The sequence below is a fragment of the Erigeron canadensis genome, chromosome 4 (assembly GCF_010389155.1).
Source record: "Erigeron canadensis isolate Cc75 chromosome 4, C_canadensis_v1, whole genome shotgun sequence".
Classification (NCBI taxonomy): Eukaryota; Viridiplantae; Streptophyta; class Magnoliopsida; order Asterales; family Asteraceae; genus Erigeron; species Erigeron canadensis.
Window position 1 is genome coordinate 23,716,819 of NC_057764.1, and position 11,327 is coordinate 23,728,145.

Here is an 11,327-nt window from a genome sequence, read left to right on the forward strand (position 1 = left end):
ATCTTGATACTAAGTTTCAGAATATGATCTTGTATGCAGTTCCTGAAACCCTCATGCCCACTCTTGTCTTACTGGAAATTTTTAAATTAATGTGGGAGGAACTTATGACTTAGTTTGAAGGCACTTCTGAAATAACCGTCACAAGAAAAGTTGCTTTAAATAAAAAGTATGAGTCTTTCTTTGCATTCCCTGGTGAAACTTTAACTCAGACATACATCAGATTTACAAATTTGGTGAACCAACTGAAAGCCTTGGGTGTAGAGAAGGACAAAGAAATTTTGTTAAAATTTTTTTGTGATATGTTATCTTCTAAATGGGAAAATTCGATCTTGGTTTTGAGACAAGGCAAAACCTTCCATAGTCATACTCTTGCATCCTTATATGGAGCCTTCAAATCACTGAAGAAAACAAAGCAGAAAGAGATGTGGCTGAGGAAGATGTCAAAAATCATGCTACTACCAGTTCTAGTATGGTTCAGTATTCTAAGCCACATGGGACTGTTTTACTATCTTCTGAGAGTGATCATTCTGACTCAATGAAGAAGATAGTTTCAGAATTAATGAAAACTGGTATTACTGGTTGTGTTTCACATGAATGTGATGAGGATGACAATGATGATCTGGTTGCCATGTTGGCTATAACGTTTAATCGTTTTAAGGCCAAATCTAATCGATCTGGCAAAGCATTTGCTTCCAGCGATTCTATTGATAAGTCCACTCTTGAATGCTTTAATTGTGGAAAGAAATGACATTTTATGAAGGAATGCAGATCTAGTCAACCTTCCTCATCACAATTTGGTCCTAACTATTCTATTTTTCATAAATCTAATGAGAGTTATAAGGCAAAGTACAAAGAGCTTAAAACCCATATAGCTCTCATGGCATAAGAAACTTCAACCAACAACAGATGTATGATTGCCAAGACTGAGAAATGGGAAAATTCTAATGGTCATCTGATGAAGAAGAAGAAGTGAGGGACATGTGTTTCATGGCTCGTGAAGATCAAGGTCATTTGGTCAAGTCTGATGTGGAATCTGGAAGATGGGTGGATATCATCATGAAAAAGGTCAGTGATTTTTGGTATGAAAGTAATGAAGAACACAAACAGGACCTTTTGGTTCTTTTAGAGGTTGACATTTCTTATGTTGAAACTGTGTGTTAAGAAAACTTAAAAATGTTTGAAAATAATGCTTCTGAACTTAGCGCCAGTCAGGCCAAACTAAATGAACTGAAAGATGTTCAGTTGGCCTTAAAAAGTTATCAGTCCATGGTTGCCACTTTGGAATTTGAAAAGGAAGAATTGAAAAACATCCTTGAAAAGGAACAGAAAATAATTAAATCTTGGATGAAATCACGAATTTCCTGTATGAATTTGGAGTATGGGGACAAAGTGTAAGAACCCATGTAAAGAGGCGGCGTCTTCAGGAGTAAGGTCGTGTATATCTAAATAACTAGACAACCAAGTAGTAGCAATCCATACATATCCTCTTTTCATCATCTGAAGACGTTTTGCCATCTTCAAGATTTTAAGACCAGTTGGAATGTAAGCGTCTACAAGAATGACCCGAGATTCCATTGACATGACTGTAAGTAATTTATCATGAATAATCTCTTTGGTTACTATGGGATCCGGTGGAAGTGGTACTTTACCTAAGAGCCTGCAACGTTTTTTGCACGTTCATTACTCAACACGTTTATATCATTACGAAACTGGTCATCATCAGTGAAAATTGCGGTGACTTCTCTGTAATGAAAATAACTTACTATTGCAGCCACAACAGTCATCTGAAAATGGTCATTTGGGGATGTTTTCAGAAAGTACGGGTACTAGAGAGGCGAAAGTCTAGGGTCTAGTGCTAAGCATGACAAAATTGGCAGATGGAGTTCATTCCCATAATGTGAGAGCACACGGGCAAAGATAGAAGTTTGTGGAATGATAACAGCTACAGTAAGGGTCTTCAGGTACTTCAATGCTAACAAAATTTAAATATGACATAAGTGTGGAACTAAATACTTAGCATATTATGCTCAATGATTTGTTTATAAATTACTAGAATTAAAATCATATACAAAAGCATTTGCAGAAAGTTAACTAAACTAATCAATATGTACATAAAGTGCAACAGGGAAAGGTTATAACATCTCTAAGCTATATATTCGGTGAAACAAAGTAAGGGGCTATCGATACACAAGGGTAACCAGTAAATATGTCTTAAGATTAGATAGCATAACAAGAACTCAATAGGAATAGTGCATAGGGAGGAATACAGACAAAATGTCCTTAGCATAGGTCAACAAGTGTGTATAAATTTAGAAGTTCCACATGTAGAAGAGTGAATAAAAAGGTTCATATTATCCATGAGCTTTTAGCCTGGAAACCCAAGATTGACCCTCCCAAAATCGAACGGACTTGTTAACCCGAGGCCAAACCGAACCCTCCTGACTGCCTACCGGTCCGGTTTCAATTTTGTGCAATTTTGGGGTTCTGGGTCAGATTGGGCCGGTTAGGTTTTAGGCCTGTGCTTATGCCTAGTTCACATTAGAACATGCATACAAATTTTGTATTTGTACGCAATTTTAAGTGTAAAGATCAATTCTACGCACGTGATTTCTTTGCATTTTCCTTGTGGGAAGATGTCACGTGTAAAGAACTAATCTTTACACTTAATAGTCAATTAAGCAATCTATACACGTATATATGTGTGAAGATTTAACAAAGTTTTACGCACTTTTTAAAATAGATGTACAAATCAACAAATGACTAATTTGTTGTAATCTATATGACACGAAGTTGAGAGTTCATAAACATAACATTCATCACAACATAATGACAAATTTCCACATTCAAGATACTTAGATTGAATATAACAAAGGATAAATTGGATAGAGTTATTTTACTGCTAATAATGTTGATGAAACCAGTCCAGTTTGTATCATGAATAGTAACTTTCAACTACTGTCTATCTGGTAAAATTGTTGGATCAAAATTGACATCATCTACAAAAGCCTTCACAACAATTATGGAGGCTTTTCCGATTAAAGTTCGCTCATTAAACAAGGCACCAATGTTTATGATTTCAGTCGCGTAGTTAACGTAGGACAGGGCTCCAAGAATCAGTGAAACAAATAACAACCAAATCATCATGACACTTATTGGATAAATGCAACAACTTGTTCTCAAAAGAGCAAAATTGATATATATATATATATATATATATATGGAAAAGTGAATATATGGCTATCATGTATCCAAGCTTGGGTATAGATCCCCTCACATATTAATTTTTTAATATTTGTTACAAAATAAATAAATCACATGGCCCCCATGATTTTTATGGTTTAAAAAATAGACATGTGAGGGGTTCTATACCCAAGCTTAGGTACAAGATAGCCACATATTCTCTTCCCTCATATATATATATATATATATATATATATTTAATCAGTAAGAAAAGTTCCCTCCACAAAATTGACAAATATGGAAGTATCCAAAAAAAAAAGTGCAAAAGCATTCTTATATATATACACACAAAGACAAACAGAGTTTGCTTATGCTACTGTATTGTAGCCTTTAGCTCCAAAAGGAAGGTTAAACTATTAAATAACACAAACCAAACCCATGAGAGGGAAATAGCATATGTTCTCAAAAATGTAATTATTAATTGTTCTTCACTTTGTGGTAAATAAATTTTAATTTGTGTTTAGTGTAGGGTGGGTGAATGTTTTTGCCTTCTTTGAGTAGGTACTTTACTTTAATCAAATCTCCAGTTTTTCTTTTCTAAATTCTAGCTAAATCTAAAAGTTGCATCTATGTAAATAATATTGTTGCCTTCATGTTATAGTCAATAACCACGATTGTCGTTGGAGTAATGGCTTTCGTAATCATATTTGACACGCTAGTTATGAACTTAAAGGGTTGTGGACAAAAGGTGCTTGAGGTAAACCCAATCCTAATTACTTAACTTTTCGGGAATACAAGATTAAAGAAGGTAGCAATGATCCATTACCCCCCTCAATAAGTATATACGACATACGATTAAAGGTACCTTATTCTACGTCAGAAGATACAATAATTTAAGCTATTAAGTTTCTAACATATTACTTATAGATCTCTAGCAAAAATGGTTCAGGGGTTTTATGGTTTATCATCATCTCTAATGGAAAATAGTTAGGAAGACCATATGTGTGAATATGTGATTGTCTAGTTTTTCAAGTCGTATTTCAGTCTACTTCATTAGGGACAAATTGGGGAAAACTAAACAACCATAGGGACCGTCCTTGTAAAAAACTCCCGGCATGCAAAATTGACAAACTATAGGGATAATCTATGAAATTTCTTAAAAGACCGTGGACAGGAAATGTTTGGGGTTGACCCTGATCTACATCGGAAATGTATCAGAAATATACATATTGCCTGTGTTGAGAAGTGATCGTATGTTCTTCAATCTTAGTCTTTGTTCCACTTAAAAGTATGCAAGACCTTTTGTATTTTCAATAAAGTTTAAGGGCTGGAAGTGTATTTTCTTAAAGATAAAGGGTCAATCATGAGTGGGTCTTATTCCTTCAATTTACCCGTTTGTACCTCATCTTGTTAAGTTGATCGAGCTAATCTTATATCATCACAAGAAAACATATATTCAAAATTATTCAAAATGTAGATCCTTTATGTGTTTTCACCTCACAATCTGGTCGATTGTTTCTAGATTTGTGTTTTGTATTATATCCTCTTTTAATTTATATCTCTTTCATTATTGTTTTGTGTTTTAACTCAAATCTTCATAAGTGTTTAAACAAATCTGTTTTCTCTACCTTTGCTTTGCATAAATGGGATAAACCTGAGCCCACGCCCAGTCTGAAAGTCCAACAAGACTTGAATTTAGACATAAAGCCTGAGAGAGGCTGGAGATAGACCTGCTGGGCCACCTTAAGCAAGAAAGTCTAAAACCCAAAAAGCCCCGGATTTTGACCAAATACGAAATTTAACAAAACTTAATTAGAATGTTTGTTTGCGAATCGATTTCAAAACAGTTGGAATAAAAGTCAAGAACACTAATACCAATTTGAAAATTCGATGTTTATTTCAAAATAGTTGGAGTAAAAGTCAAGAATATTAATACAAAGTTATAAGTAAATTAATGATACATTTTAACATAACACATCGTCTCATTTTTGTTGTACGGAAATTACAGAGTTCTAAGATGAGCATGGAGCAACGTTTAATTACATATGAAGAACCTTTTATACGCGTATTAGAAATGAAGGACTTTAAATTACATATGTACGTATATGGTTCTTCACTTCTTTATATTTGATGTAAGTTTGGCCTGTTAAGAAAGTCTGCAACCTTAATTTTATTTGTCTTGTATATCAGCTAATAGAAGATTGGAAATTGATTGAATATTGACATATTAGATTACATTAGTTAATTGAGTACGAATGATCATGATTAAGTCAGTTTACATTGAAAATAATAGTATATATACAAATTATCACAAACATTCAACAAAGTGAGAATTTGGTTATTCGTGTTTGACTATATGATTGCAATTTGAACCACTTATTCACCTTTAGGAGGGAAAATATATTTTCAAAGTACAAAATTAATGTCTTTGCTTAATGAGCTAATCAATAATCATGCTATCCAACTGCTCCTCCAAATTAAGTATTCAAACTAGCAACTTCACCAAATCAAACAAGCCGTATGAGAAAATGTAGTACGGTCACTTTCATATAGGCGCGCACCATCGATCATGGTTTAAATATATAACAGAACGAATACATGTACAAGCCTCTTCTATCAAAAGGGTAAGAAAGCAAAAAACAAAAAAATGACTAGAACCAGAAGAACTCCCTTAGCACTTCCTTCAAACGATTCCTTCTCCGGCATGGTTAATGTTCTCCAAGCATCAAAGAAGTTGAAGAGAAAAACGAAGAGGAGGACAAGCAACGCAATAATAATAAGCTTGATTTGTAGATAGAAATCTTGAATTACCATTAAAATATGATCAATGTTGGAGTAGAAAGAGTAACCCATGAAGATAAAGAGAATCAAGAGAAACGAGCATAAGTGTACAAACAATGAAGAATTGGAGAGTGAAGAAGAGGGTTGATTATCTATAGACATTATATGTGTTGTTTTTGAATGTTTTGGTGGTTCAACATATTTTTCAATGCTAACAAAGAAGCGGACCCATATAGTGTTTAGACTTATAAATTATGCATATGCGAGTCTTTGATTTATTTTATATTGTAGCAACTGTAATGGACACCCAAATTAAAACACTTGGGTCCATTACCTGGTCCACTAGAGAAAAATAATCCGTAACAAAAAAAATAACGTGTATAAAAAAGTGAATGAGATTTTTCATGTCCATGTTACTCGTGAATGACTAGCTAGTCTCGATCTCCTACTCAAAGAAAACTCATATCTAATGGTCTAGCCGGTGTATCATTGCGACGGCGACAGCCATTTTCCTGGCCATCCTCAAGATATTGAAATACACCAAAGGTTTTATAAGATGATAATATGATAGCATGGATATAATTTTGGCAAGTGTTGTCAAAAAAATTCATAAATTAAAACGACATTTAAACAATGAATTTAGTCGGCTAATATAACACGCAAAATTTTCTTAAGGCCAGCTTACAAGCTTTTGACATTCAAAATCAAAAAGTAATGGGCAATTAAAAATTGGAGGTTTAAAATTTTTAATACTTGCTAGCTTTTTACATTCTTTGTTTGTCACGAGTGTCTTCTACTTGCTAGCCTCTTACTGGTCTTTTTTTAATAAAATTTTAATGCTGTTCAAAAGAAGAAAAAAAACACTTGAGGTTTAAAGGGACAAAACTGCATCCGATTCCAGCCACGTTTCTTTTTGTCTTGGGCAGCGGCCTGTAACTTCTTCCGGTTAGAAAGTTACAAGTTGGGCTCATTTCCGGTCCATTTTCAGCTACAACCTAGTCCAAAAAAAAAAAAAGAATTTACATTACAAGTATACGCATTCCAAGTAAATATTTGTTAAATCAAGATTAGTTTAAAATAAAATAGTATGCACTATGCAGTACACATGGCATTATTAGTAGCATGTGAACTTTGTGTCTCTCTTCTCTTTTCTTATATAAATAAAAAAGAATTGTTTCTAGAAGATTTTTATAGAAAATTTTCTATGTGTCAAACTCACAATCTTTCTTACAAATGTTTTTAGAAATTATGACATCATATTTAAAATTATAATTTTAGCAACATTTTAGTTTTTAAAAAAATTAATCCATCTTAACACTATCTTAATTATTTTATTAAATTTTCATATAACTTTATAATTTACATTTAAGTCTTGATGAAACTTTAATAAATATAGACATTTTTCTATTTATTTCCAAGTAAAATGAATATTTTGAAGTTTAAAATATATAACTACATATTTTTTTTTTACATGCTAGGTATCTTATATAAAAAAAAAAAATAGTTTGATTTAAGAAGTTTAAGTTAAAAAAATTATCATCAAATATATTAATGTTTGTTGTCTAAGTACATCAAATATATTTGATACACAAAAGCTTAAAGATAGCTATATGCATTTGTTTATCAAAACTAAAAAATGTTGTAGTAAATAATCACATAGATATTTCAGAATAGACTCAATCCATTTCGTCGCAACTTCAGTAAGATGATCATACGCTTTTAAAAAACTATTATTAATATGCCCGGGTTGAACCCGGATTAATTAGCTAGTTACTTGTAAAAGCTACAAATTATGGAAGATTAAGAAACACCGAAAAAATGCACGCGTTAATCTTTTAAGCTAAAGTTGTGAAATGAAAAGATGACCTTTTTAGATCAAAACACTAGAAGTTTAGAATATTCTTTCTTCCAAACTACACAAAGCCACAAAGGTTAAAGCAAACGAAAACGATAAAAGAGAAAATTCAGCCATTAGCTTAGCCACTAAGTTGAAATTAAGTTGTGTAACATATTACAAAAGTTTGAGTTATTTCGACTTAGAAGACAACAACAATAATACCAAATTCGATCAAAGGTGAGGTATGAGTTATTTATCCAAATCCTACATTCCTAGTACTCAAATAGTATTAAAGATTCTTGCACGTTCTGATTTATCCTCCTAACAAATTATCGAGACTAATTCTATATAGTAAATATTGTGTAGCTAATGTGATTGATATTTGCATTAAATACTAGGACAATTAGTATAGTTTCCAATTGTATCTCCTAATTCCTCTCCGTTAATTGAGGATTCCTCTTGTATATATATTATACACTTTATGTGAGCAATATACAAGTTTCAATCAACCTTTTATGGTATCCAGAGCCTAATATACACTCTCACGAGTCGATCCTTTCTTCTTCTTTTTTTTTTTTTTTTTTTTTTTTCCTCTTACTCACCAATGGCCTCCTCAAACACAATCATCAACATCACCGCTGCAACTCACTTCAATATCAAACTCTCAGCCCAAAATTTTCCCGTCTGGAGACGTCATGTTCAATCCACCCTCATCGGCCTTGATCTTGAAGGCTTCATCACCGGTACTATTCCCTCACCGCCAAAGACAATCACTGAAAAAGACAAAGATAAAACCGTTTCCAAATCAAATCCCGACTATGCAACTTGGTTTCGACAAGACCAAGTCATCTTTAGTGCGCTTCTCGGCTCATGCTCAGACGAAATACAACCACTGATTGCCTCAGCAACTACTGCCAAAGATGCTTGGGACAGGTTATCGTCCTCATTTGCTAGCAAATCACGATCTCGCATCATATCTCTGAAGTCTAAACTTGCAAAGAACCCCAAGGGAGCCAGGCCCGTTGCTGATTTTTTGAATGAAATGCACTCCATCGCCGATGAATTAGCCCTCGCTCAAAGCCCAGTTAGTGAGGAAGACCTTATGGTTCACATTCTAACCCAACTGGGTGATGAATACACTCCCATTGCGTCCGCACTAAAAGTCCGCGAGACACCAATTTCCTATCCGGAACTTCTTGATAAGCTTGTGGACTTTGAACGCTCCTTAAAGCCGGCTGATGAACCCGTTACTCCTATTATTGCTACCGCCAATGCAACCCAAAAACAACAATCCCGCCCTACCTATCGGTCTTCCTACGGTTCACAGCCTCGGAACCAGCGAAGCCAACAATCTAGTTCATTCCAGCGAGCTTCTCGTTCTAACAGTTCCACCAGATTCCAACGGGGTTCATCCTTCAACCGCAATGACCAATTTTGTAATTTTTGCGAAATTAATGGTCATGACACACCTGATTGCAGGAAACTTCAAAGATTTCTTAAAGAAAATCGAATCGTCTTCAACAATTCCAACCCTGTTGCTAATACCGCCACCACCAAATCGGGATCTCATATGTGGATGATGGACAGCGGTGCATCGCATCATCTCTCCTCCTCTCCTTCTGCACTTACTTCGGTCTCAGATTATGGTGGTCCCGATGAGGTTGTCCTTGGAAATGGTATGGGACTCTCTATCTCACATATTGGTTCTACTCAGTTTTCTACTAAAACCAAACCATTAACTTTACCTAATATTTTATGTGCTCCAAACTTGCGTACAAACTTAATATCCGTTGCAAAATTATGTCGCACTAATCAAGTCTCTGTTGAATTCTTTCCTTTTCATTTTTTTGTGAAGGATCTCAAAACGGGGGCGCCTATCATGTGGGGGGAGAACATCCATGATGTTTACTACTTGAACCAATTGTCGCAATTTCCACAAGTTAACACCACTACGTCCGTCTCACCTCTCCAATGGCATCATCGACTTGGACATCCGTGTTTTCGTACTTTTAAATTTCTTTGTAAAGACCTTGGTCTAAACTTTAAATCATTGTCGTATTCTACCTTACATTGTCCGTCATGTTCAATTAATAAATGTCACAAGTTGCCATTTGGATCAAACTCGTTTGTTGCCACAAAACCATTACAACTTCTCTATTCGGATGTATGGGGACCGGTTCAGCAGTCCATTGATGGGTTTAAATACTATGTTGTGTTTGTGGACTATTACTCTAGATATGTATGGCTTTATCCGCTAAAACAAAAATCCGATGTATCCACCATTTTTCCTCAATTTAAATCTCTTGTTGAGAAGTTTTTTCAATCACAAATTATCTCCCTTTTTACTGACAATGGAGGCGAGTTCATTGGTCTTTTGCCTTTTCTCCAATCCATGGGGATTTCGCATTACACCACACCCCCGCATACCCCTGAACAAAACGGTATAGCCGAGCGTCGTCATCGTCACATTGTAGAAACAGGACTAGCCTTGCTTCACTATGCCGGGCTCCCGCTCTCCTTTTGGTCTCATGCATTCCAAACGGCGGTTTATCTTATCAACCGTCTCCCTACACCAAATCTCAACTCCAAAACACCATATCACATGCTTTATCGTGCATCACCCAATTACACCAAACTCAAAACATTTGGTTGTCTATGTTATCCGTGGCTCAAACCTTATGCCACATCCAAACTAGAACCTCGTTCTCAACCATGCATTTTCTTAGGATACTCTACATCCAAATCAGCTTACAAGTGTTTTGATTCCCGGACAAACCGTCTTTACCATTCTCGACATGTTGTCTTTGTTGAGGACAACTTTCCATTCAAACAAAAAAAATTCACTCTGCCTACTCCACGTGATTTCCCTTACAACAATTCTTGTCCACCATCTATGCATATACCCTTACCAAACTCCCCTCAAATTAATGCACCACCTTTGCATGCGTCTACTACACATGATTCCCAACAAAATGAACCAACATCACCTGTCCAAATTTCCACACCACACTCCCCTCCTAGTACGTCAACCCCATCTTCAATTTCTCACGCCACAGATGAACTTTCAACGACCCAACCTTCCGCTACACCCCTCTCAACCACCTCACAAACTCCATCTTCTCCTTCCAACTCTGTCTTACAATCCACGCACCCACCCTTACCTCCGAGACCTCGCAAACCCAATCCAAAGTATTACAATTCCCATTATGTTAATACCACCACTGTCCATCCCATTCCACCGTCCCTTGAACCAAAAACTTATCTTCAAGCATCTAAAGATCCATTATGGCGCAAGGCTATGGATGACGAATATAACGCCTTACTTCGAAATCAAACATGGGAACTTGTGGCTCCTTCTGCTCGCGCACCGATTGGTTGCAAATGGGTTTTTCGTATCAAACGTCGTTCTGATGGTAGCATTGATAAGTATAAGGCACGTCTCGTGGCCAAAGGATTCTTGCAAGAATATGGGAAGGACTATTTCGACACGTTTAGTCCGGTTACAAAACCCGTTACTATTCGTACGGTG